Source organism: Gorilla gorilla, chromosome X, assembly GCF_029281585.2.
Source record: "Gorilla gorilla gorilla isolate KB3781 chromosome X, NHGRI_mGorGor1-v2.1_pri, whole genome shotgun sequence".
Lineage (NCBI taxonomy): Eukaryota > Metazoa > Chordata > Mammalia > Primates > Hominidae > Gorilla > Gorilla gorilla.
The window spans coordinates 111,895,547-111,921,958 of record NC_073247.2 but is presented as its reverse complement, the minus strand read 5'-3'; positions in this window follow the sequence as shown (position 1 = coordinate 111,921,958).

Here is a 26,412-nt window from a genome sequence, read left to right as displayed (position 1 = left end):
ATGGTGGCCCTCTTCCTACTGCTCCACTAGGCAGTGACCCAGTGAAGATGCTGTAGGGGGCTGCTTTCCATACATCTTCTGAAATCTAGGCATGTGTCCCCAAACCTCAATTCTTTACTTCTGTGCACCCTCAGGCCCAACACCCCATGGAAGCTGCCAAGGCTTGGGGATTGCACCCTCTGAAGCAGTGGCCTGAGCTATAGTTGGCCCTTTTTAGCTACATCCGGAGTAGCTGGGACTCAGGGCACCAAGTCCCAAGGCTGCACACAGCAAGGGGACCCCGGACCCAGCCCAGGAAATAATTTTTTCCTCCTAGGCCCCTGGGCCTGTGATTGGAGGGGCTGCTGTGAGGGTCTCTGACATGCCTTGGAGACATTTTTCTTCATTGTCTTGGTGATTAACATTTGGCTTCTTGTGACTTATGCAAATTTCTGCTGCTGGCTTGAATTTCCCCCTGGAAAAAAGGAGTTTTCTTTTGTATCACATCATTAGGCTGCAAATTTTCCAAACTTTTCTGCTCTGCTTTCTTTTGAATGCTTTGCTGCTTAGATACTTCTTCTGCCAGATTCCCTAAATAATCTCTCTCAATTTTAAAGTTCCACAGATCTCTAGGGCATGTGCAAAATGCCACCAGTCTCTTTGAATAGTAAGAGTGACCTTTACTCTAGTTCCAGGCAAGTTCCCCATCTCCATCTGAGACCACCTCAGCCTGGACTTCATTGTCCATATCACTATGAAGCATTTAGGTCAAAGTCATTCAACAAGTCTCTAGGAAGTTCCAAACTTTCCCACATTTTCCTTTTTTAATTCTGAGTCCTCCAAACAGTTCCAACCTCTGCCTGTTACTCATTTCCAATGTTGCTTCCACATTTTCGGGTATCTTTACAGCAGTGCCCCACTCTCTGCAGTACCAATTTACTATATTATTCCGTTCTCATGCTGCTAATAAAGACATACCCAAGACTGGGTAGTTTATAAAGGAAAGAGGTTTAATTGACTCACAGTTCTGCAGGGCTGGGGAGGCCTCAGGAAACTTACCATCATGGCAGAAGAGGAAGCAAACACGTCTTTCTTTACATGGTGGTAGCAAGGAGAAGTGCCAAGCGAAGTGGGAAAGCCACTTATAAAACCATCAGATCTCATGAGAACTCACTCGCTATCATGAGAACAGCATGGAGGTAATTGCCCCCATGATTCGATTACCTCCTACTGGGTCCCTCCCATGACATGTGGGGATTATGGGAATTACAATTAAAGATGAGATTTGGGTGGAGCCAAACCATATCATTTGGTTAATGTCCCATGTGCCTTTTGAATAAATGTATATTCTGTTGTTGTAGGTTGACTGTTGTATAAATGTTAATTAGATTAAGTTGTTTGATTATGTTATTCAGTTCTTTTCTATTATTGCTGATTTTATGTCTACCACTTCTGTCACTGAAAAAAGGAGCGAATACTTCAGCTATAATTTTGTATTTGTCTATTTCTCTTTTTGGTTCTGTCTGTTTTTGCTTCATGTTCTTTGAATGTTTGTAATTAGATGAATGTGTACTTAGAATTTTTGTGTCTTCTTGGTTAATTGACTCATTTGTCAATATGTAATGTGTGTTTTTAATCCTCTGATTTTGTTTTCTCTGAAGTCTACTTTTATATTAACACATCACTTCAGCTTTATTTTGCTTTGTGCTTGTATGGCATCTTGTTATTTTCCTTTTAATATATTTATATTACTTTTGAAGTAAATTGCTTCAGACAGCATATAATTGAATCATGTCTTTTTCATCCTTTCAGGCAATTTCTACCTTTTATTTGGTGTGTTTAGATCATTTACACTTGATATAATTTTTGATATGTCTACCATTTTATTATTTGTTTTCTCTGTTCCTTCTGTCTTATAGTCCCCTGTTTCTAATTTTCATCCCTCTTTTGAATTATTTATATAATTTTTAGTATTCCATTTTAATTTATCTATTAAAATTCTGACTATGTCTTTGTATAATAATTTTAGTGGTTTATCTAGGGATTACAAAATACACACTTAACTTTTAAGTCTATTTGATATCAATATTTTACTACTTTTATTGGAATGTAGAAACCACCATGTAAGTACATTTTCCCTTCCTCCTCTACACTGTAGGCATCTTTTCTACATAACATCTATATACATTTTCAGATCTCTTCAGAGAATGCTATATATTTTGGTTTGAACTATCAAACATGTTTTAAAGAACTGAAAAGGAGAAAAGTAGTATTTTACTCGTAAAACTTGTATCTTGTATCTCGCTGCTAAAAAATCATATCTTAATGGTGAAAATAGTTATTTACCATTTCTATTGCTCTCCTTCATTCCTTATGTTCCAATTTTCTTTCTGGTATTATTTCCCTTTGCTTTAATAACTTACTTTAATAAGTCTTTAGACCATACCTGATAGTAATGAATTATCATATTTTTTTCATCTAAAAATATCTTGACTTCCCCTTTATTTCTGAAGAGTAATTTTGATGGACACAAAATTCTGGGTTGACAATTCTTTGCTTTTAGCATTTGAATGTTATGGTGAAACTTACCTTTTGTCTCTTGTCCCTTGGTTTTTAATGAGTGATCATTATCTATATGAATTGTTATCCTTGTTTATGCGAGATGTCATTTCTCTGTCTACTTTCAATATTCTTTGTATTTAGTTTTTAGCAGTTTGATTACGATGTACCTGAGGAGTGTAGGTTTTTGGGGGTTTCTTATGTTCATGATGTGCTCAGCTTCTTAAATATGCAGGTTTATGTGGAAGGCAGAATAATTTTTCTCCAAAGATGCCCATACTCTTATCTCCAGAACCTGTGAAAAATATATATATATACACATATATATATAGTTATCTGGCATATGTAACTAAGGTTACCAATCAGCTTATTTAAGATAGGCCAGATAAGTTCAGTATAGTTATGTGAATCCTTAAAAGTAGAAGCAGAAGAGAGAAAAGTCACAGAGATATGGCAGAAGACGTGTTATTGAGATGAGGCAGAAGGACAGGAGTCAGAGAGATTTGAAGCATCAGAGAAACTAGATTTGCATTGCTGGCTTTGACAAGAGCCATGAGCCAGGGAATGCAGCCAACTGAGGACAAGCCATGGCTGGCAACCAGCAAGAAAGTGGTGACCTCAGTAGTTCTACATGAAACTTTATTTTACTAGAGCTAGGAAGTGGATTCTAACCCACAGCCTCTAGATAAGAGACCAGGATGGCTGACGCATTCATTTTGGCCTGTGAGACTCAGCAGATAAAACAGCTGAACCACAGTGTACGTGACTTCTGACCTACACAACAGTGAGATAATAAATTTGTGTTGCTTTAAGCTGCTAAACTTGTGGTAATTTTCTACAGCAGCAATAGAAAATTAATACAGTGTATACCTTTTATCAAACTTGGTTAGTTTTTGGCCATTATTTCTTCAAAAATTTTTAGCAGCACATTTTTTCTCCTTTTTTTTCTGGGACTTTAATGACACAGATTTATACTTTGTGTTGTTTTTCACAGGTATTTGAAGCTCTGTTTGTTTCCAAAACATTTTTTCTCTGTTGTTTATATTGAATAATTTTCATTGATCTGTCTTCAAGTTCATTCACTCTTTTATCATCTCCATTCTGTTATTGAATCCATCCAGTGAGTTTCTTTATTTCAGTTTTTATAGTTTTCAGTTTAAAATTTTCTATTTGATTTTTCTTCATAAGTTCTTGTTTTAGGCTGATTATTTTCTGTTTTAATAGTTCTTTCAAGAGTGTGATTACTCATTTGAGCATTGTAAATGGATGCTTTCAAGCATCTGTATTTGTTTAATGTTACTATTGTATGCTGATTGTATTTTTCCATGCACTTAAAATTTTCATAGCTATACATATGCCAAATATTTTGGTTTATATTCTGGACATTTTAGATATTAGTTTGAGATTCTGTGTGTTGTTTCAGTATTATAGAGGATATTGTTTTTTTTGTTTTAGCAGACAATTGACTTCCTTAGGTTCAGATTGCAAGGTCCAACTTGCTTTCTAAGTGCTGAGATTCCAGTGTCAGTTCAATTTTTGATGCTGTTTGAAACTTTTCCATGTGTGACACTCAATGGCCAGTCTGAAACATGGGCAGAAGTCTATTTATTAACTGAGTTCTCAAGGTCTTCTTATGCTAATTAGGATAATATCCATCCGTGTGCAGGTCAGGGCTGTGCCCAGGTGTTCTTAACAACTTTATGGGTTCTCTTTCCTAAGCTCCTCATGCTCTATTTTTCGGTACTTGCTGGTTCCCTGGTGCTTCTTTATAAATTCTTCCAGTCAGAAACCACCAAAATTGTGCTGCTTCTGGGGATAAGGTGTGGGAGGACAGAAGAGAGAGAGAGAGAAGAAAAAACAGCAATGGAGTTTGGTCTCATCCTCTTGATTTCTTAGCTTCCCACCTAATGGAGAGGATGTTTTTCTTGCCCTTGTCACTACAGGACTACTTGAAAGCTTGGATGGGAGAGAACAGAAAAAATGAAGAGAAAAAAAATCCTAGTGGTTTTCTCCACTTTCTTTGAGGTTTACCAGTTCTCTTTCCTATTCCTTGAGTCAGGTTTCTCCTGGATGTCTCTCTGTTTGCACCATAGTACTCACTATTGTGTTTCAGACTTCATTGAGTTGAGGATCGAAATACTAGAACAGAACAATTCGTAAAATCACCACTGGTTTTGTTTTACTTAGAATTCTGGTATCCTCCAATCTGTTGTAATTTAATTTTCTCTCTTCAAATGGCTGGTCCATGAATTCTGTCTGGGTTTATATTTGTAATCAGTTGGACAGAAAGAGTGGCATGTATTTATTTAATGTTACTTGGAATGAGTTACTTATTATCCCCTTAAATATCTGTGGAATGTGTTGTGATGTTCCCTTCTCGATTCCTGATATTGGTAATTTGTGCCTTCCCACTCTTTTTTCTTGCTGAAGCTAGTAGAAGTATATCAATTTTATTGCTTCTTTCAAAGAACCAGATTTTGGTATAATTGATTTTTCTCTACTTTTTTCTGTGTCCTCTTTCATTAATTTCCTATCTTTATTATTTCTTTAGTTTGTATATTTTGGTTTAATTGACTCTTCTATTTGTCCTTTTCTTCATTTCCTTTTACCTTCTCTTGACTTTTTTTTGGGTTGTGCATTTTTAAAACATTTTATTCCATGCACTCTTCTTCTCTTATTAGCTAATGTCTTTGATATATTTTTCAGTAATTTCCCAAGTCTTTAAAATATGCATTTTATGATCTCACAGTATACCTTTTCAAATAATCTTATATTATTATATGTATAGCATAATAACCTACAAGGGTATACTTCTATTTTCCTCCAATATTTTATGCTCTTGTTTTATACATTTTACTTTTATATATGTTACAACCTTCACAATATTATTATCATTACTTTTTTGCTTTTACAGTTAATTAATAAAGAGATTTAAAATGATAAAATATATTTTATGTTTATCCGTATTACCATTTCTGGCACTCTTCAGTGTTTGAGTGGCTACACATTACTATTTAATATAATTTTCCTCTGGCTGAAGAATTTCCTTTAATATGTCTTTTACTGCAAGTTTTTTTTCAATTTTTGCTATTCTGAAAAAAAAATCATTTGGCTTTTTTTTTGAAACCTATCATTTCTGAGGTTAGAATTCTAGGTTGACACTTTTTTTTGTTGTTTTCTTTCAGTGTTTTGGGAATGTGTCTCTATTATTTTATGGCTTCCATGGTTTCTGAATAGAAGTGTGATGTAATTGTTATCTCTGCTATGCTATATGTAATGTGTTCCTTTCCTCTGCCTTCATTTTGGATTTTTTAAATTATCACTGGTTTTCAGCAATTTGATTATGTTGTGCCTTGGGGTTTTCTTTATGTTTCTTCTGCTTGGGATTTTTTGAGTTTCTTGGTTTATTACACTTATAATTTTCATCAAATTTGAAAATATTTTTGCTACTACTTTCTCAAAATTTTTTTTGTCCCTTCTCTCATTTTCCTGGGACTCCAGTTACACTTATGTTAGACTGCTCGATATTGTCACACAAGACTCTGATGATCTGTGTATCTTTTTAGACTTTTTTCTTTGTTCTTTATTTTCTATAGTTTCTATTGCCATGTCTTCAAGTTCCCTCATCATTTCTTCTGCTATATCTTATTTTCTGTACAATCAAGCCTATTGTCTTTTTAGTTTCCATTTGGCATTTTAATACTTTCTATTTTTCTCCTTCTTATATTCACAATTTTCTGACCTTTTTGAAAATATGAAAAATATTTATATTATCATTTAAAAAATCTTGTATGCTAATTTCACAATGTCTGTCAATTCTGGATATTATTCTATCAATTGATATTTTTCTCTTGGTCATGGGTCATATTTCCCTGCTTTTTTGTAAGCTTGGCAATTTTTGATTGTATGCCAGACCTTGTGAACTTTATATTGCTGAGTGCTACACTTTGTTTTATTTTTTTTTAAAAAGTGTTTTGGAATTTGTTCTGCCATACATTCATGTTACTTCTGAACTTTGCTTTTAAGCTTTAGTAGTGTGCTTAATGGACTAATTTACAATACTAAGGCAATAGCTTTCTAAAGACTTTAACCTGTAATCTATATATTACAAGATCTCTCTATTCTTGCTGGTGGAAATATGAATTATTACCTTTTCTGTGAGGGCTGCAACAATTTTTTAGTCTGTTGATTTCCAGTGGTTCTTGGTAGTGAATTGGGACGTAGCTTCTTGCATTCCTATTCAAATGTTATGTGCTAGATAGCATTCATCAATTAGCTATTACATATTTTCCTTATCATTAGTATTCTCACAATGTGTCCCTATAAGTAGCATTCTCACTTGGTTGACCAATAAAGAATGAGTGATGATGAGTGATGGTGAATTCCTAACTTTTACAGCCACTCCCCTCCCTATGGCATTTCTTGGATAGGATCAGAACATGGGAAAATGCAGTCAATTTTCATTTATGATAGTTATGTTTTCTAATGTTACTGCAAATACAGAGTTAGTGAATACTGAGTCATTGCCTCTAGGAGGAATACAGGGTTAGGTCCTTATAGCCTTTGACCACAAAATTTTTGTCAGTGGATCAAAATGTAACCTGGTTATATGTATTTGTGTTTAGAGACACTTTATTTAATATATATTGTTGATTCACCAACATTGAACTCGTGGCCAATAGTACTATAATGCATGCCTGAATAAAGCTTATCTGATATGTGTATTTCCTCCATAAGGCACATCACAGCCTTCTTGAGATTAGAAACACTAGGCAGCATTTTAGTACTACACTTGGGGGTCATTTAAAACAGTAAAATCACCAAGAAAAAGCAAAAAGGAAAAAAAAAAGGAAATGTGACATTAAGTATACCATGAACTGGATACTTGTTTATAATATGAGCACCAAAACAAGAAGGCAGGTGCCATTTTGTTTAAACACCGTAGGGAACATGACTGGGTGTGATGCAAATTTTTCAGTGTTTTATGCATGCATGTGTCTGTGAATAACTGCAAAATCTCCATGAATATTGATTTTGGGGTTACAAATAAATTTTAGCAAGTAGGCAAATTCACAAATATGGAATCCATGAATAATGACTGTCAGTGGTACTGATGTATGACTTGTTTCTTTCCACTTATCTATTCTCACTTGGTAAAACTTAAGGACCATGCTTTCTGAAGGTTGGCACACTCCCAACCCCAGGGCCTTCTTTACAAGGCCTAACTAAACTCAAGAACTATATTCACCATAGAAAACTGAAACGATCAGAGTCCATCCTAATGAAATAGGGCTTGGGGGCTCTTACTTTAGAATTTCACAGTACCCTACCCATTTTGTAACACAGGCAGCTGCTTTTGGTATTGACTTGGTGGATCCACCCTCCCCAAGTCTGTTTGTTTTTGACTGAAGAAATATCCCACATGGTACCTAAATATACTTCACATCCTTTTGACCCAATTATACATTTTATTGTCTGTAATCAACCATTTTTAGTGTCTAAATAAAGTGATTTTGTTTGTATGTTCTATTAGGAAGTATATGCACTCATCAAGCTACTATTTTTTTTCAATTAACTGGTTAATTTTACCCTACAAAGGCTGCTAGACCCTCATCTTGTGAGATGCTTTAGGTTTAAGAAAATAGTTGTGTGTTTACAGTCTGTGTTTTAAGAAGATCACTTTAAAATTTTCTTTTTGGCTTTTTGTGGCTGTGTTATCTGTCTGTCATGTCACATTAGATTTTTTCAAGGATTATGTCATGCATGACACTGTGAAGAGACTCAGTCCATCATGAAAATAAAGCCCTTGCATGTGGAAATGGGGGAATAAAAGGTGCACCTTGTTTTTTTAAAAAAAGCAGGTCAAAAAAGTAAAAACCATTATTGGAAGATAAATTCTGAATCCAAGAAGCAAAGGCCAGGGAGGGCAGCCTTGACATTGTTTTCAGCTGGTTTTGAGCAGACTGGTCCAGAGAGGCCAAGGGGGAGATTATTTCTATAAAAAAGATACATTTGAGCTTATCTTCTTTTATCCTTTTGCACATGGAAAGGAAAACTTGGACTGATTCATTTAAACAGAGCTTGCTCCCTTCTGAGTGTAAGAGTTCCTGGCACCTGAAGCCAAAGCCCCTCAGTGGGCCAGATTTCAGGGTCCTGCATAGGAGCTGACTTCAAAGTGCCCTGAGGAAAGTAAAAGCAGCACAGTGTGAAAATGTCCAAAGGCCTGAAGAAAACTTTGTGGAAAGTTATTTCTTGTGTGCATGTTTCCCCCTGACATGTATAAACAATAATAATAATAAATATATTTTGGAATTCAACTTGATGTGCCACTGTTTCTCTTCTCCTTGTCTTGTGTCCTCTGAATGCAATATAATTTATATATACACATGCATTTCTCTCCCTTCTCCTTTACCTGCAATATCAGTGAAATACTTTTGAGTTTCTGTACCTGGATGTCCTTTTCTCTGGTTCTCTCCTTGATCCCTTAGAGTTCACTTTTGACTTTCCTTCCTCATGAAACTTCTTCCATAGGCTTAAAAAAAAGTCTTTCTTTTGTCCATGTTAAGAGAGTGCTTTTCTGTGCTAATCCTATTTGATAGTCTGCTGCCCCAGACATCAACTGTCCCTGTTCTGGGTTCTCTGAGTTCATGCTCTCTCAAGGGAGAGCCTGTCTATCAGTGTCTTCTTCTTTCAGCTGCTCCCTTGAAATGCTTCAGGTCATCCCTCCCTCGCCTTGGCTTTATTCTGAATGTTTTAAGGCTCTCTCCTTTAATATCATTAACATCTCTCTCTCTTTCACTGACTTCTTCCCTTTTTCGTATAAACAAGCTCAATTCTACAAGCCCTTTAAAACTGCAATCATAAAAACTCTGACCTAAAAGAACCCTTAATTTATCTTATGTTTTTCTTACTAGCAACTGTCTAGTTTTTTCCTTCTTTTACCACCAAATTTTTCAAAAGAATAACTTATTCTTGTTACTATGATTCCTTTACCCACAGTCTATCTTTTGTCCCCACCACTCTAAATAAAGTATTCTATTCAAGGCTCCTAGTGACTTTAAAATCATCACATATAGTGGCCTGTCCAAGTCTTTCTCTTCTTCCTCACTTCTTCTCCAACTTTGCCGTGGGCAAATCAACCTTCCTTGGGGAATGATTTAAAGAGGTGTAAAATAAAAAGTGAAAGTTACCCAACCTTGTGCTGGATCCCTCATTTGTATCCCAAGAAGCAATAACTGAAAACAATTTATTGTATATCCTTCCTGAAATGTTCTGTGCATAATCAAACATCTGTTTATATAAACAGGGTCACATTATGTATAATATATTCCATAGATTTCTTTTTCCACTTAAAAATAAGTCCTGTAGAGTATTCCGTTTTGATATGCAGATTTATCTCTTTAAAAAATGACTGAGCGGTGATCTCTTGTAAGGATGAATCATAGCTCATTGAACTGATTTCCCATCAATGGATATTCAGGTTGTATCCAAATTATTGCTATCACAGTGTTGCAGTGAACATGCTTATACAAGCAAATGCATTTGGATTTGATTGCTTGTGTGAATATATCCGTAGTATAAGTTTCTAGATTTGGAAGTGCTATTAAGTTCCCTCTCTCTTTTTAAACATGGACAGTTTAATAATATAGCAAATACCCATGTAATCTCCATCAGATTATGAAATAGAATATTTGCCTACCTTCTATTTCTTTTCCCTACATCCTCCCCCCTGCCCATACTCCAAGTAATTGCTAATTTGAAATTTGTATTAATAATCCTCTTGCTTTTTTAAAAAAACATTTTCACACAAGTCCTCCATTTTAGAAGTATTTTCTCTGTTGGTTTTCTATCATCCTGGATCTCTTTTTACCTTGCTTATCCTTCTTCTTTTGTTTTCCTTCCTGATTTCTTCCCATATCTTCAGTGTGCTTGTTCTCTGAGCTTTAGTCCTCTGCTTTTTGTTCATCTCAATTTCCACTCAGTGGTCTTATGCCTTTGTTATATTTTTTATTTCCTTATTCACGTGGATGACTCCTAGACCTGTATTTCTGTCTCTAACCTCTTTCCTGAGCTCCAGTTTACCACCTTCAACGTTTTTACTTGAATATTTTGCTATAGCACCTTAAATTATACTGGAGTCAAATAGCATTTAGTGGGTATGTTTTTTATTCCAGACCCTATGCTAGGTACTTAAGATTCAGAGAAGAATAAGACATGGTCCTGCATTTTAATAGGACAAGCAGATATAAAAACCTGCATAACAGTTGACATGAACTTATTGTATTCGCTTAGACTATCTCTGACTCCAAAGTTTCCTACATCCTTAATAACACCATCATTTTCTTCCTCACCAAGGTTCATCTAGTTATCTTGGCATCTTTTCCCTGAGCTGTCTTCTTCCTTTGTTCTTTTCCTTGTTGCTCCACATAGGAGTTCAGTCACCACACTGTGCAAATTCTTTACTCTTGTATATAACCCTTTCTCTTTTTTACCTTTTAATACCACTCTTCAGGGTCTTATCTCTTCATACTGGGGCTGTTACAAAATTTTTTTTTCTACCTCAAATTCATTCTGTAAGATGTACACTGCTTAAGGTTTCTCATGTCCAGCTCTCAATATTGTTGTTCGTCATCCACTCAAATACCTTTAATAGCAGTAAGCTACCTGTTAAATAAGGTCCAAATTTCACATTCTCACATTTAGAGCCACCTATAATCTGACCCCCAAGCACTCTCTTGAACTCCCTCTCCTCTCACTGGTTTCTTTTGTGAGAGTTTGGAAACTCAAGTGCCCATAAACATCAGGCAGGTAACGCAAATTGGTGAGTCTGGTTTGGTGAGGACTGTGGCAACCTGGGAAGCAAATTTTCCATTTGAAGTATATAGCTTGTGGCTAAACTTAAGCTGATTGTTGCCATGTGGGGATTGCAAGCCCAGTGTTGCCAGAGTTTTTCATTTTTAAAAGAGAAATTAGAAATCCAGATTTTTATATAAAATCTTATCATTTTTAGATGGTACTAACCCCTTTAAAAAGCAGTATGGTTAAAAGAACACATGGTTGAGGGTTGCCAGTTTATGCCTTCTTCCCTATGTAAACTCTAGCTGGGCTGATATGCCACTTGAATTCTCACCTCTGTTTTTCCTTCCTAGGATGCCTTTAACCATTATTTAAGCTTATCAGAATTGGCTAAATCCTAGATATTTTGGGAACTTTTCTCTGGCCATATTACCTTTTTTTCATATTCCTTCTTTGTATATTTTTATGAATTTGGATACTTCATGAGTAATCTATTCATGAATAATAGATTCATGAATCTATTAGGGGTTTTGTGATTGTTGTTATTTATTCAAATGAGCTCTTTATATATTATTCTAAATTCTTGAACATATTTCAAAAATTTTCAGTTCGTTTAAATATTTTTTATGTAATCCTTCTCACTGGAGAAGTTTAAACATTTTAAATGTTGTATCTATCGATCTTTTCCATTGTCTTTTCTTCTATTGCTATTAAGCTCAGTAAGTTGTTTCTCACTCCAAGAGCAGGTTAATATTGACATATTTTCTTCTTTAAAAATTGTTAAAACACTTAACTCTTTAGTCCATTATGTTGATGTAGGATGCAAAGCTTCAAATGGATTATTTCCTGACATAACTTACATTCTGTCTTTATAGAATAGACCTTGCTTTTACTCATTTATGATGGTACTTTATTTATTTATTTGATTCATATGGTGTCTTAGCTCTAGAGTCTGTTTGCACTTTTCTTCCATTGATATATCTGTTTGCTTTTGCACCAGTTCTGAATTATTTTAATTAATGTAGCTTTTTAATTATTTAATTAATGTAGCTTTGGAGTGTTTTAGTATACAGTAGAGTCAATCTTCCATCATTATTTGTGTTTTAGTATACATCATTATTCTTTTCTCCCCCCAAAATCAAATGTTTTTATATACATATCCCAAAGAGATGGTTAGCTATTTAAGGACAAAGGCTGTGCTTTATTAATCTATTTATTACTCCCACCCACCACTATTTTGGCCAATTTAGTGTCTTGCACAATTAATTTTGGTTCAATTTTTAGATTGTCTTTAATGGTTGCCAAATTTATGTTTGTGTATTCGTGTTATAAATATTCAAATCTCCCTCTGCACCTTAGGATCTTTGGAATTCAAGCTCCTGTAAGAGTGTTCTTTGGCTACTTCTTATTTTTAAGTCTGAGTGCCCTTTTGGACTCTGGCAGCTATGATTTTTCCAGAGTACGTTTGTCTTCCAATGTCGTGTCATACATTTAACAAGTTTTAATTCTATGCAGACTCTTCTAGGGAGAAGTAGAGGCAACATCCTGACAAAACTGAACCCATTATGTATTAAGTGGGACTTGACATTTTTTTTCCTTTTTCCTCGCCATGATCTGTAGCTTTATCTCAAGATATTTGGACTCTTTTTAAAATGCCTCCTTTTTTCCTTCCTCTCTAATCCAAGTCGTAGTGCTTACTAAATCTAGACATTTATTTAAAACTAGGCTTACCCAGTCATTTCACTTTAATCCCACTGCTAAAATCCTGGGCTATTATTATAACTGCGCCTGACCATAATCCTCAAAACTATTGTTTTTAGCCTTCTTGCAAAGTACGGCTCATTCTATAAAATATGCAAATGGCAGCAGTTCAGATCATTACCATCCAATAAGTAGTTTATTTTGCTTCTGTCTTAAAATATTCCAGGCTTTGGTGTGCCCTCCACTTGTAAGCCCTTTCAGTATCTGCCTATGAAGCCAAATAAAAGCTCATTTATCAAAAGGCTCACTTATAGAAAGATGTCTGAATGCTGTTTTGGCCTCTCTGTATGTATGTGGGAAGGTTGTGCTATGTTTGCTAGCAGAGAGAGATGTTTTCCTCTTCCATCTGCAATAGATATTCTCAAATACTGTTTCAAATACACTTGCTTCTTGTGTCTTTGTTCCCACTATAGAGACAACCCCATAGTCACATTCATCCTGTATGCAGGAAGAACATGCAGATTGTTGGCTGATCTATACATTTCTAGGGTGTCTGTCACTAAGTATTTTGACAGATGTTAGAGAGAAAAACTCAAAGTGACCTTGATAAATTAGGAAAAAGTATCTTACTGGAAAAAAGATGAAAGGATGGGCTATCACAGGAGATGAAAACCCAAATTCACAACAACAGAGTTGAAAAAGACTGGTTCATCCCAAGCATCACAGACAAAGATCTGAGAGTCACAGCTGATCTCAAGCTAAATATGAACAGGCAATGCAGTACCATGGAGAAAAAAACAACTTGTGCTAAATGCATGAAGTGATTCTCCTGGTAGGTTGAGGAATCCAGTTTTAAGAAAACATCCTGTTACATTATTATTATTACTTAGAATAATCACTTGTATTTGTTTTACATTGAGCAAAGTCTTCTTACATGCATTATTAGTTTATTTGGTCCTGACAACAATCCTGTGAGTTATTCATTAGTATATCCCCATTTAACAGAAGAGAAAAACTCAGAAAAGCCCAGTGAAATGCCTGAGGGCATACAGGAAGTTTTGGGTTTAAATTCAGGTCTTCTGCCTTCAAATCTGATGTGGTTCCTACTATATCATATTGCCTCTTAATAAAAAATTAGAGAAATATCACTCATGTTAAAAACACTTTTTAAAATTTTGAAATTATTTGGCTATTCTCCAAATAATAAGCTGTCCTGGAGAATTTAATATAGAAATGGATTTGTATTATTTCATTTCACAACCAACTTTTTGTAAGGAAGCTAATTGTGTAAGTACATTTAAACATAGTTATCAATATATATGGCACAATGACTCGGATCTTGATTGTCTTGCTGAAATAGATATGAAGATATCACTAGTCAAGGAAACTGTGGCCTACAGATTAGAAAAATAGGTCTTATGGACAGGAAAAAAAATTGGGAGCTGTTTAATTAGTAAGGGACAAAACGAGAGAACTAAAGTTGGTATTTGCAAGAAAGGTTTTATGAGTAGAAAGCTGCTCTGCTTATATATGAAGCAGTATACAATTTGCTTCATTCACTAATTCATTAAAATATTTCCTTCAACTAGGCTGGGCGTGGTGGCTCACACCTGTAATCCCAGTGCTTTGGGAGGCTGAGGTGGGCGGATCACCTGAGGTCAGGAGTTTGAGACCAGCCTGGCCATCATGGCAAAACCCCATCTCTACTAAAAATCCAAAAATTAGCCAGGCACGGTGCTGGGTGCCTGTAATCCCAGCTACTCAGGAGGCTGAGGCAGGAGAATCGCTTGAACCCGGGAGGCGGAGGTTGCAGTGAGCCGAGATCGCTCCATTACACTCCAGCCTGGTGACAGAGCGAAACTCCATCTCAAAAAAAAAGAAAAAGAAAAAGAAAAAAAAATGTTTCCTTCAATTTTCTAATATGTGTCAGTCACTCTGCCAGGTGTAATGGACACAAAGATAAATTGTGTCCTACCTCTGTTGGTGTGATGGCAAATATATTAAAAAATTATTATATAAATAGGGTAATAAAAGTATGTGTGCCTAGAATGCTGAAGGGTTAAGGAGTTAACTTAATCTAGGGGTGTCAGAGAAAGTGGTTTTTTAAAAGCTGATTCTGAAGTTTGAATAGAATCTTGCCTGCTTAAATTGAAGCAGGGGAGGTTTCGGTTAGACTTCAGGAGGAACTTTTAAATACTAGCTTAAGCATTATAATGGCCCATTAAAAAAGGTAAGAATTTTTTTAACCTCAGGAAGATTTAAAGGTAAAAGATAAACTTTCCAAAGCCAGGGCGGAATGTGCCATATAATCCTTTAAGCAAGGCATCTTCTTCTAGCTCTGGTGGTTTTTTTTTTTTTTTTTTCTGATAAATTGAGAGCTGATTCTGCATGCCCAGTGATTTGCAAAATCAGACAGTAGACATAATGGAAATCATGCAGTGTACCTAAAAGCAATTCAATGAAAATGCTCCTATTCTCTTTATGCTTGGTTTTTATGTGAATCTGTATTTGAGAAGAAATTAAGTGTGTTTGTTATAAGCAGATGTTCATGTGCTCTCAGCTAAGTAATAATGGGTAACAGTAGAAGGAGGTGGTGCTGGGTATGAGGCAGTGGGAATGAGCCCTGTGGATGATGCCAATACACTTTATAGAAGAAAAAGAGGATTATTGCCTCCTGGCGAATTTCTTTTGAATACTGTGTGGTTGTGTGTATCAGAAAAACTGAGATAAATCTGGAAGAATATATCAAAGTAAGGGCTTATAAGGATCACGCGCATCAGAAGATCGTGAATCTTTTTCAGAACACCTTGGTATCCCAGTTCAGCTTGCTCCAGAGGGAGTGGATTTCCTAGACTTATTAAAGATTTAAGAGGCAACACAGTGTAATGTTTAAGAGTACAGAATGTAGAATGAGACTGCCTGGGTTTAAATGTTCTTACTTATTAATAATTGTGCCATCTCAGACAAGATTTTTTACCTCCCTGATTCTCATTTCTCTCATCTGTAAAATGAAGATAATGATTGTGAAAAAGTATCTACTTTAAAGGGTTGTTTGAAAATTAAATGAGTTAATACATATAGGAAAACTAGAATACTACCTGGAGCATGGTAAGTGTCATGAGTTCAGCATTTTACAGTTTTCAGAGTCTTCCCTCAGAACCCTGTGAGAAAGTCTAGGCAGATTAAATTAACCCCATTGACAGATAAGGTTATAGGCTTAAAGGGGTAAAGTATCTTGCTCCAGGTCATGCAAAATCAGGACTTGAACCATGCCTTCATGCCTCATCTAACATTCTTCCCACTTACTCACACTTGTCATTGCGTCCACATTTCTTAGGATGTCCTTAGAAAACTGAGGAAAATAAATGTGCTTGTTTGTATTTGTTTTCTACTGCTGCATTAAAATTTCTCAATTTAGTGGCTTAAAACATTACACATTTATAATCTGACAGTTTGCATGCATCAAAAGTCTGGGCACAGCTTAGCTGGATCCTTGCTCACGGTCTCATAAGGCTACAGTCAAGTTGTCAGCCAGGCTGCCTTCTCATTTGGAGGCTCGACTAGGGAAGGATCTGCTTCCAAGCTCAGTCAAGCTGTTGGCACAATCTAGTACCTTGTGAATTTACAATCCATAGCTGCTTGCTTCTTGAAAGGCTGCAATGGAGAGCCTCTGATGCTTGGACTTTCTCATTTGAAGGCAGCCCTCATCCCTCTTTTAAAGGGCTTACCTGATTAGGTCAGGTCCAACTAAAATAATCTCCCTTTGATTAATTAAAAGTAAACTAGGTACCTTAATTGCATCTGAAAAACCCTTTCACTTTTGCTTTATTAATAACAGAAACAGGAGAGCTACATCCCATCACATTTGTCATATTTTATTGGTTAGAAGTTTACAGGTTTTACCTCCCCTCCAGGGGAGGAGATTACACAAGGGATTGCACATTGTAGGTTACCCTAGGGCATGCCCATCACAGGGCTCATTTTTCTTGAGCTGTGGATGATAATCTACTTTAAGTGTGGTCAAGTGATTTTAAAAGTCAAAGTCTGGACTTGAATCAGAGTAGACATGAACAAATAGCCATGTATTTGGGAGGATACATAAAGGACCGCCTCCATTTTACCAGCTTATCCTTCTCAGTGGTTTTTCTTTTCCATCTAGGTATACTCCTGCTTAAAATAACTCAGTCCTGGCTGGGTGAGGTGGCTCATGCCTGTAATCCCAGCACTTTGGGAGGCCGAGGTGGGCAGATCACCTGAATTCAGGAGTTCAAGACCACCCTGGCCAACATGGTGAAACCCCATATCTACTAAAAATACAAAAATTAGCCGGGCGTGGTGGCATGCACCTGTAATCCCAGCTACTCTGGAGGCTGAGGCAGGAGAATCACTTGAACCCTGGAGGTGGATGTTGCAGTGAGCCGAGATCATGCCACTGCACTCCAGCCTGGGCGACAGAGGGAGACTTCATCTCAAAACATACACACACACACACACACACACACACACACACACACACACACACACACACACACACACACAACTCAGTCCCTGGGCTGCCATTAGATGCATACATACTTTCTTTTCACTTGATAGTCAGGGCTGTAACAGTTACACATATGTGCAACAGTCTTGTCTTTGTCTATCTGTCTCTATCTCACTCTCTTCAAGCAACTTCAAAGGGGCTGCATACAATCTTTTCTCTCCTTTTGGTCGCTAAAGTATCTTTCTCCCCAGACATTCATGCTGGGAAAGACATAATAACAGTTCTAATAGAAATAACAATTTCTCCTTAAATAACCCCCTTTTATCTGATGCTCTCTAAATGCTATATTGAGGGATCACACTGTCATTGGGAAGAGAAAGTCACAGCAAAGACATGCTGCAGCTGGGAGTGGAATTCAGGCAGGCTGGTTCTACAAACGTATGTTTTTCCCTACTGAAGCCTGCCTGTGTATTTCTGACTTAACTCTGCAGCTCTAGGGAAAGGCTGGCAGCAGGGTCTTTAGCCAGTGGGCTGATTGCCAGGCAGCCACATATTCATGTATTTAGAGATTGAAGTATATTCTCCTGGATCCAGCATGGCTGAGGAAATAGAAGGTTATCAGTGAGCTTATGAAATTCCATGCTTCATTCTTCAGTGTATTAGAATATGATAAAATGCAACAAGTAAATTAGGCTGAAGAAAATTCCTTTCTGTGAAGATTTAGAAGGCATTTTCAAACTGGCACAGAGCCATGAAATCAGCATTATGAATGCCAGCGAACACCATGTTGCCAGTGATTGGCTGTGCTGAGGCACTTAGGTAAAGAAAGCACAAGATAATGGAGCTGAGAGTAGATGGCAAGTTTTGTGTATCTATATTTTGGGGCTTTTGAGCCCAGGGTCATCCTTAGATGGATATGGGGCTTGGAGTAAAATCGCAATATGCGTCTTCCCCCTTCATCATTTGTATGTAGACAAAATTAGATTGAAATGAACATTTATGTTGTCTTCAGGGATGGAGGTAGTGGGAAGGCAATCAAACAGGGGTCATTAGAAGCAGTATTGAGAGAGGCCAAAGCCATTTTTATGTTTTGAGTGCCTTGGCACATGAAAAAGGCCCAAGAGAAGGATTAAACAAATAAGTACAGGTTGTCAACAACTTGTATAAAAGTATCTAATTTATTAGAATAGTGCCCCCTCATATACATATCATTCAAAAAAGGCCAAGCACTTTCTCCACTGTGTTATTCCAATCTCTATCAGAATTGGAATTAGATCTACTAAAGGTCAAGGAGCAAAAATCTGTTGAATTTAAATAGATGTTGAACCATTTAGGTCATGAATGTAACACTTAAAGTAATTTGGTCCAGACAGAAAACAACTGTCCATGCTGTGACTCCAGATGGAGGAAGTTGGCAGTCTCAGGAGAACTACAGCAGTGCCGCACAATAAGGATAAAGAAGACCAATTATCTAGCAAGCTAAATCTTCTGAAATAAATTGTCTGAGGAATCAACTTTTGAAAGGCTCAGGATCTACCATGGTTTGCTTAAAAATGTTTCACCCCAGATATTTCAGAATCTCATTTCCACTTGTATTATTCTCTTGTTCCTCTGTTGCTTTAATGGTAATAGAGAAGACATATTTATCACACCAAGCATATTACATTTTCAACCCCAGAAAGTAAATCCATTTCAAGTGTGTTTTCCCAAATGACTGTAGCAGCTTAAAAGGCAGACAAAGAGGAGGTTAGGCCATTGGCAGGGAAACTGGGGAAGAAAATGAAAGTTGTCCAAGCCAGAAGCAAAGTCTGACCTTTCTAGGCAGCCAGATTTTCCAGGGGTGACCTTTGTAGTCCAGAGAATTGTCTGGGGTTTATATGGAAATCCCAGGGGTCATCAGAAACCAGGTGCCTGTCAAACTGAGGAAAGGAAGGGGAAGTGGAAGAGTCAGGAGGGAGGTTCTTGTTTATTTTTACTGATTTTATCAGTGCACAATATTATAAAAACAATAAGAATACAGGAATAAAAAGCACAATATCACTACATATTAATTGTTTTTTTTCCACGTGCCCTTTACATATACACAATTGTATGAAGTTGTAAACATAATGGAGATGCTTTTGTGTATTCTTTTTTATGTGGTATTATACCATAAAGGGTTTCTCATGTAGTACATATTCCTCATAATAATTTCTAGTGGCTGTACAATATTCCCTTCGGGCAATTCAGCATGATTTAGCTAGTCTGTCATGGGTCATTCTGGTTGTTTCTTATTTTTTGCTATTATAAACAATGTGATGAACATCTTGCTGCATACAACTTTTGTAACCCCTTGAATTATTTCCTCAGCATAAACTTTTAGCAGTTTAATCGCTGGGTGAAAGGGTATAAATATTTGGATTTTTCTTGAAAAATACTGCCAAATTGATTTCCAAAAACACTGCAATAATTGACTAATTTCACCTCAACCTTGTCAGAAAACTAGAAAAAAAATTAAATTAAGTCACTAAAAATATTACCTCATTATAGTTTTAAGTTAAACTCTTCTGACTGCTTCCAAGATTCAACATATTCTTATATCTTTGTTTGTTAGTTACATTTTCTCTTGTGAGAACTGCCTTATCAGTTTTTTTATTGGCCATTTATCTACTGGGGGCTTGTAACTTTTCTTTATTTTTTGTTTGTTTGTTTTGGAGACAAAGTCTCACTTTGTCACCCAGAATGGAGTGCAGTGGCTCAATCATGGCTCACTGCAGCCTTGACCTACTGAGCTCAAGAGATCCTCCCAACTCAGCTTTCCAAATAGCTGGGACCACAGGCTTGCACCACTACACCTGGCTAATTTTTGCATTTTTTTATGGAGATAGTATTTTACCATATTGCTCAGGCTGGTCTGGAACTCATAGGCTCCAGCGATCTGCCCACCTTGGCCTCCCAAAGTACTGGGATTACAGGAATGAGCCACCATTTGTGGCCAGGGGCTTGTAATTTTTCTAATTAAAATGTTGAGTAATTATATAATGTAGGAACTATTTCCCTGTCATACTTTCACTAGGTTGTATTCTTGTTTTTGAGGTACTTTCTTAAACAGAAAAGAATAAAACATGAAACACACATGATTTTATATTCGCTTTGTTCAGGGTGACTCTTCATTGTAGCTTTTGTATTTTAGTGTATAGACTGCTGCAGTCAACACCAAAAAGAATATCCTGAAAAGAAAAGAACACAAGATTCTAGTTTGGAAATCAGAGAGAAAATATAATTCAAATCTGGGGCAACATGGATGATTTTATTAAATTTAAAATCTTTTAAATTTTAATCAGTCCTTTTAGTGCCATAATAATGTTAATTTCGTGGGGCCTTGATTTGGTGAACAATAAAGCTGAATTGCAGGAAGAAGGGGTGTTAAAACCATGGCATCTTCCACATCATGTGAAAAACTACAGTTGCCCTATAGCCAATCTTTAATGCCCTGAGCCTGTGACCTTGAATCTGACTTATTGTGTAAAGAGAATCATCATGCAAGACGATTCTCAAGTCTATTTCTCTTTCGGGCAAATCTTGAAAAGAGACCCTGTCTTTGCAATTTTTTTTATTGCATTTCCAATGCTTTCATGTTCGTATCAGAACTTGGACAATTTCCAAAAAAAAAAAAAAAAAAAAGCGAGAGAGAGGGAAGAAAAGAAAAAATCCTAGCTGAAACATACTGGATAGGCCCTTGCCATCTTTAGGAGTATGTAGTTGCTGAGGGAGTTTGTCAAAATTCATTTCCATTTTTGGGCTGTCACTCATTCCGATAGCTCTTAGCAGCTATGCTCTGCCTTCTCTCATTTGCTCTGCAATTTTTGAGCATAAGAAAAATAAACTAACAAAGAGTTTTTTTTTTGTTTTTTTTTTTTTTTTAAAGAGAGGGACTGCTGCTGGCAGATGGTGAAAATAACTGTGTCTGGACAGGGGATAAGTAGATTTAAGAGCAGTTCATTAGAAAAATCTTAGTACTGGATATTTAACATTGCAAAAATACTCTGGCATGTTTAATTTTATTGTCAAAGCTTTCTAAAAATAATAATTACTCATATAGCATACATATTTACTCTTCCTTTCATATCTTACAGAACACTAGAATTTCTAACAACATAGGCTATTCATGTTCCATAAATTCTATATACTAAATTTTTATTGTTTTCTTGACACATTTCTTTTACTGTCCTCTTTCCCATAAATCACAGATTTTGTTTCCTTTATCACTTAAAATGCTCGAATCCACTCAATTTCTTTTTTTGTACTTGTAGACCTAAATTTCTTTCTCTAGCTCAGGCCCTTCTACTGAGCTCCGAGCATATATATCCAACACTTTCTTCATGTCCACTGAATGTTTCAGAGGCCCTTTAAACTCAATCCCAAACCAAGCTCACAATCTTCTACAAGCATGAACCTTTTCCAGTGTTTCCAATATCATCCATCTAGTGCAATCTAGACACCTTAGCAGCATCTCTGCATCTTCCGAATGATCTCTCACATTCTATAGCCAGTCTATTACTGAGCTTTGCTAATTTTCCTTTTTGATATGTCTCAAATCTAATCATTTCTATCTATTTCTGCTGTCATTTTTCTAATCTATGCCTTCATAATCTTTTTTTCTGTTTTTCTTTTAAACTTTTAAGTTCAGGCGTATAAGTGCAGGTTTGTTACATAGGTAAACGTGTGTCATGGGGGTTCGTTGCACAGATTATTTCATCACCCAGTTATTAAGCCTAGCACCCATTAGTTTTTTGCCCTGATCCTCTCCCTCCTCTCACCCTCCACCTTCCCCTCTATGTGTCCATGTGTTCTCATCATTTAGTTCCCACTTATAAGTGAGAACATGTGGTGTTTGGTTTTCTGTTCCTGCGTTGGTTTGCTAATGATAGTGGCCTCCAGCTCCATCCATATTCCTGCAAAGGACATGATCTCATTCTTTTTTATGGCTGCATTGTATTCCATGGTATATTTGTACTATTGTGAAAGCTTCTAATTCCTTACCTCTAGTCCTTCCTTCTTCCAATTAAAACTAGCTTGGCTTTTCTAATGGGCAAATCTGATCGTTTCACTCTCTTGCTTAAAGATCTTTGAAGGCTTCCCATTGTCTTTGGCATAGTTGAAAGACCTATTTTCTGTCTCTTTCTGGCGTCATTTTCTAGTAAAGTCTCCTACATATTCTATGATCCAGTCACATTTAATTGCTTTCTGTACTCCAAGTACACCATACATCCTCATACCCTCATACCTTGTTTCTTTCCTGGACTAGTTGGCCAACTTCTAAGAAACCTTTAAGATTCAGCTCAACGTTCACTTTCTTTCCTTACCTCATCCCCCACAAAATTAGGTAGTCTATCATTCCTCTTATTTCTATAACAGAGTGTACATGATTGATTATAGCATGTATCCCACAGCATTGGAATGCCGTATTTATTATTTTGTTTTCTACACTAGATAGGATATCTTTGAGACCAGAGGCTAGCATTCATCTTTCATACCCCCACACTGCTTAATGTGGTGGCCCCCATACATATTTGTTTAATTGATGAGGAATGAACAAGTTATATGCTTTATCCTTTCAGCTGCTTTTTCTTCTGGCTCTCTAGTTCATAGGCATTGGAATTTCCTTTGTTTTTTTTCTCTCCAGAGGGTCTTAATACCCAAGATCATAATTATTTTACCTTTTTCATTCCCTTTCCTTTAAAAAAAGACTCTATGAAACATTTTAAAGCTATAGTTTGACTACTTTTTAATTAATTAATTTATTTAATTGTATTGGGTTTATTGCAATTCTAGAATCAGGAAACACTTCATTCCATAAAATAGAATAAATGTTCTGATGAGTTGAGCAGAAGAGGTTGGCTTTGTAGGCAGAGAAGAGCTGCAGAAAGCAGAAGCAAAGAACAAATAGTGTATTCGTTGTTTCAAAGCTACTTTTCCTGTAAGACAGGGACAGGGAGACAGATCAGAGAAAATAGCTGATTAGTTAACATCAGGTTACTTCAGGCTGCTTCTTTTGCATAAAGATTGAAGCAGAGGGAATTTCATTATCATGCCGATTGAAGATTTAGCTGGTCTGTTTGCGAAGGTCAGATAACAACGAGTTTGGGTTTGGTGACTCAATTTTTATTTTTTTGGTTTGGTGACTTCATTTTGATTGATTTTTAGTCTGTCCTGTTGGGGCCTAGTGCAGAGCTTAGTCAAAAACAATTACTTCCTGCCGGGTGTGATGGCTAATTCCTGTAATGCCAGTACTTTGGGAGGTAGAGGCAGGTGGATCACTTGAGATCAGGAGTTCGAGACCAGCTTGAACAACATAGTGAAACCCCGTCTCTACTAAAAATACAAAAATTAGCCAGGTGTGGTGGTGCATCCCTGTAATCCCAGCTACTCAGGAGACTGAAGCAGGAGAATCACTTGAACCCGGGTGGCAGAATTTGCAGTGAACCAAGATCATGCCACTGCGCTCCAGCCTGGGTGACAGAGTAAGGCTTCATTTAAAAAGAAATTACCTCATATAACTTTGATTTAATACTACCTTATAATTATTCAAAGTATATTAAATTATACTTTCTATTTATTTTACTTTAAGTTCTAGGGTACATGTGCACCACCTGCAGGTTTGTTACATATTTATATATGTGCCATGTTGGTTTGCTGCACCCATTAATTCGTCATTTACATTAGGTATTTCTCCTAATGCTATCCCTCCCCCATCCCCCCACCTCACAGGCCCCAGTGTGTGATGTTCCCTGCCCTGTGTCCAAGTGTTCTCTAAATATGCTAAATTGTCATGATGTAACATTTTTAGAGTCTATTGGCTAAGGCTTATATGTAAAAAGTAACTACTTACATATAAGCCTTAGCCAATAGACTAAAAATGTTACATCATGACAATTTAGCATATTTAAAGATCAGGTATTGCTGTGTTTCCTCCTCCACATGCTATTCTTTTGGGTAGAGATCTTTCCTGCTGCCCTCACATTTTAACTTCCTGTTTGTTATTAGAATGTTCTACAAGACTCATCCTCACCCTGGTCGTATTCTATTTCTTTCTGCTTCTTAGACGTTTTTTAATGTCCTCAGGAGTCCATCAATTTTTACTTTATGAGCCTGGTTCCTCTTTGATGATTCTTTGTGTAAAACTTTTCTGATATTACTTTCTTTCTTTCTTTTTTTTTTTTTTGGATCTTGACCTTTAGCGTCTGTCATTTTCTTTACCACATCTTTTTTGTCTTTATGCTTTTCTTTCTGTGTCTTTTGACATGCTTCAAATTCTGTGTTACTTCCCTCCTTCTGAGAGCTCTTCCTCCTCCTGCCTATTTTTTTTTACAGATAGTCAGCTTCCATATGGAGTAAGGTCTATTATTCTCTTTCACTTTGGTCTTTCTTTGTGCTCCTCCCCACCCTCACCACACATACATTTACTCAAGTACTTTCGTCCATTTTCTCGTCTGTGTAACTTTATACAGTCTCTTATAAGCAATGGAAACTCATCACATTCCCTCAACTGTCCTGCTTGCTCATCTCTGATTACTGTGTCTTCTTTCCCTTGCTTCCTCTGTTGTCTTTACTCCTCTCTACTTTTTGCAGAAGTACTCTTCTTTATCGTGCATTGTCTGGATATTCCGTGTCAGTTTATCTTTCATGAAATCCTTAAAACACACCCAATTAATTAACACACTTGGTATAAGATAAAGGATCATAACAAATCAGTGAGGTAAGAATTAGATTATTTTGCAATGTTGAGAAAACTGGTTAACTATTTGAAAAAGAAAGCCTCACATCATGCACCAAAATAAATTCCAAATTAATTCATGAGCTAAATATAAAAAATGAAACCATAAATACTAGAATAAAGTATAAGTGAATAACTGATAAGGGTTGGAAAAGAACTTTCAAAGCATAAAAGCAAAGAGGAAATCATGAAGCAAAAATTCAATGTGTTTATGTATGTAACTATTACATTCTCTATGCACTAAAAAGCATAAAAATATATTATAATCAGAAAGCAAGTTAGGAAAATGTTTCTGATGGATATGGTCAAAGACTAATGCTCTTAATATGCAAATAACTAACAAGACTTTAACTAAAATGACATTGACTAGACAAAATACATAAATAAGAGGGTTCACAGAAATTTTAAAAATCAAATATAGTGACTTAAAATATACAACTTAAACAAAACTATTGCTCATGTAATACTGGCATGCATAAAGTGAAATGAATATTTTCATATATTGCTGGGAAGAGTGCAAGCAACCTTTCTGGAAAACAATTTTTTTCTCTCTCTCTTTCCAAATGTATGTTTATATACACATATGCACATATAACACACAACAGATATGAAACTATAAAATGTTCACATTTTATGTTTGCATTCTTAGAATGCATGCTAAGAAAATATTAAACTATGTAGCATTATTTATAATGATGTAAAGTTAATGATTAAATATCCAACCATAGAAAGATGATTTTAACATTTACAAATGGAATACAATGCAGCTATTAATAGTCATGTTTTCAAAAAATATTCACTTCTTGGGAAGATATTAATAATATAATTATAAACAATAAAAACGCAGATATACAATCGCATATACAAAATGATACAAATTAAAAATATATATTGAGTGAGTCAAGTAAATACATTAGTGTTAATGATGTTGAGACCATAGATAATTTTAACTACAAAAATATTTACCAATAATTTTCAAAATTTCTTATGGCCACATTTTACTTCTGAAATTTAAGGAAAATGTATGGCTCTGTTTGCTTTCTTTTTGTTGACATGCTTATGGTTAATTTGCATTGCTTTGAAACTCATGAAGCTTTTAAATTAAAAAAAAATGGAAAGTACTTCCTTCTACTCTTTT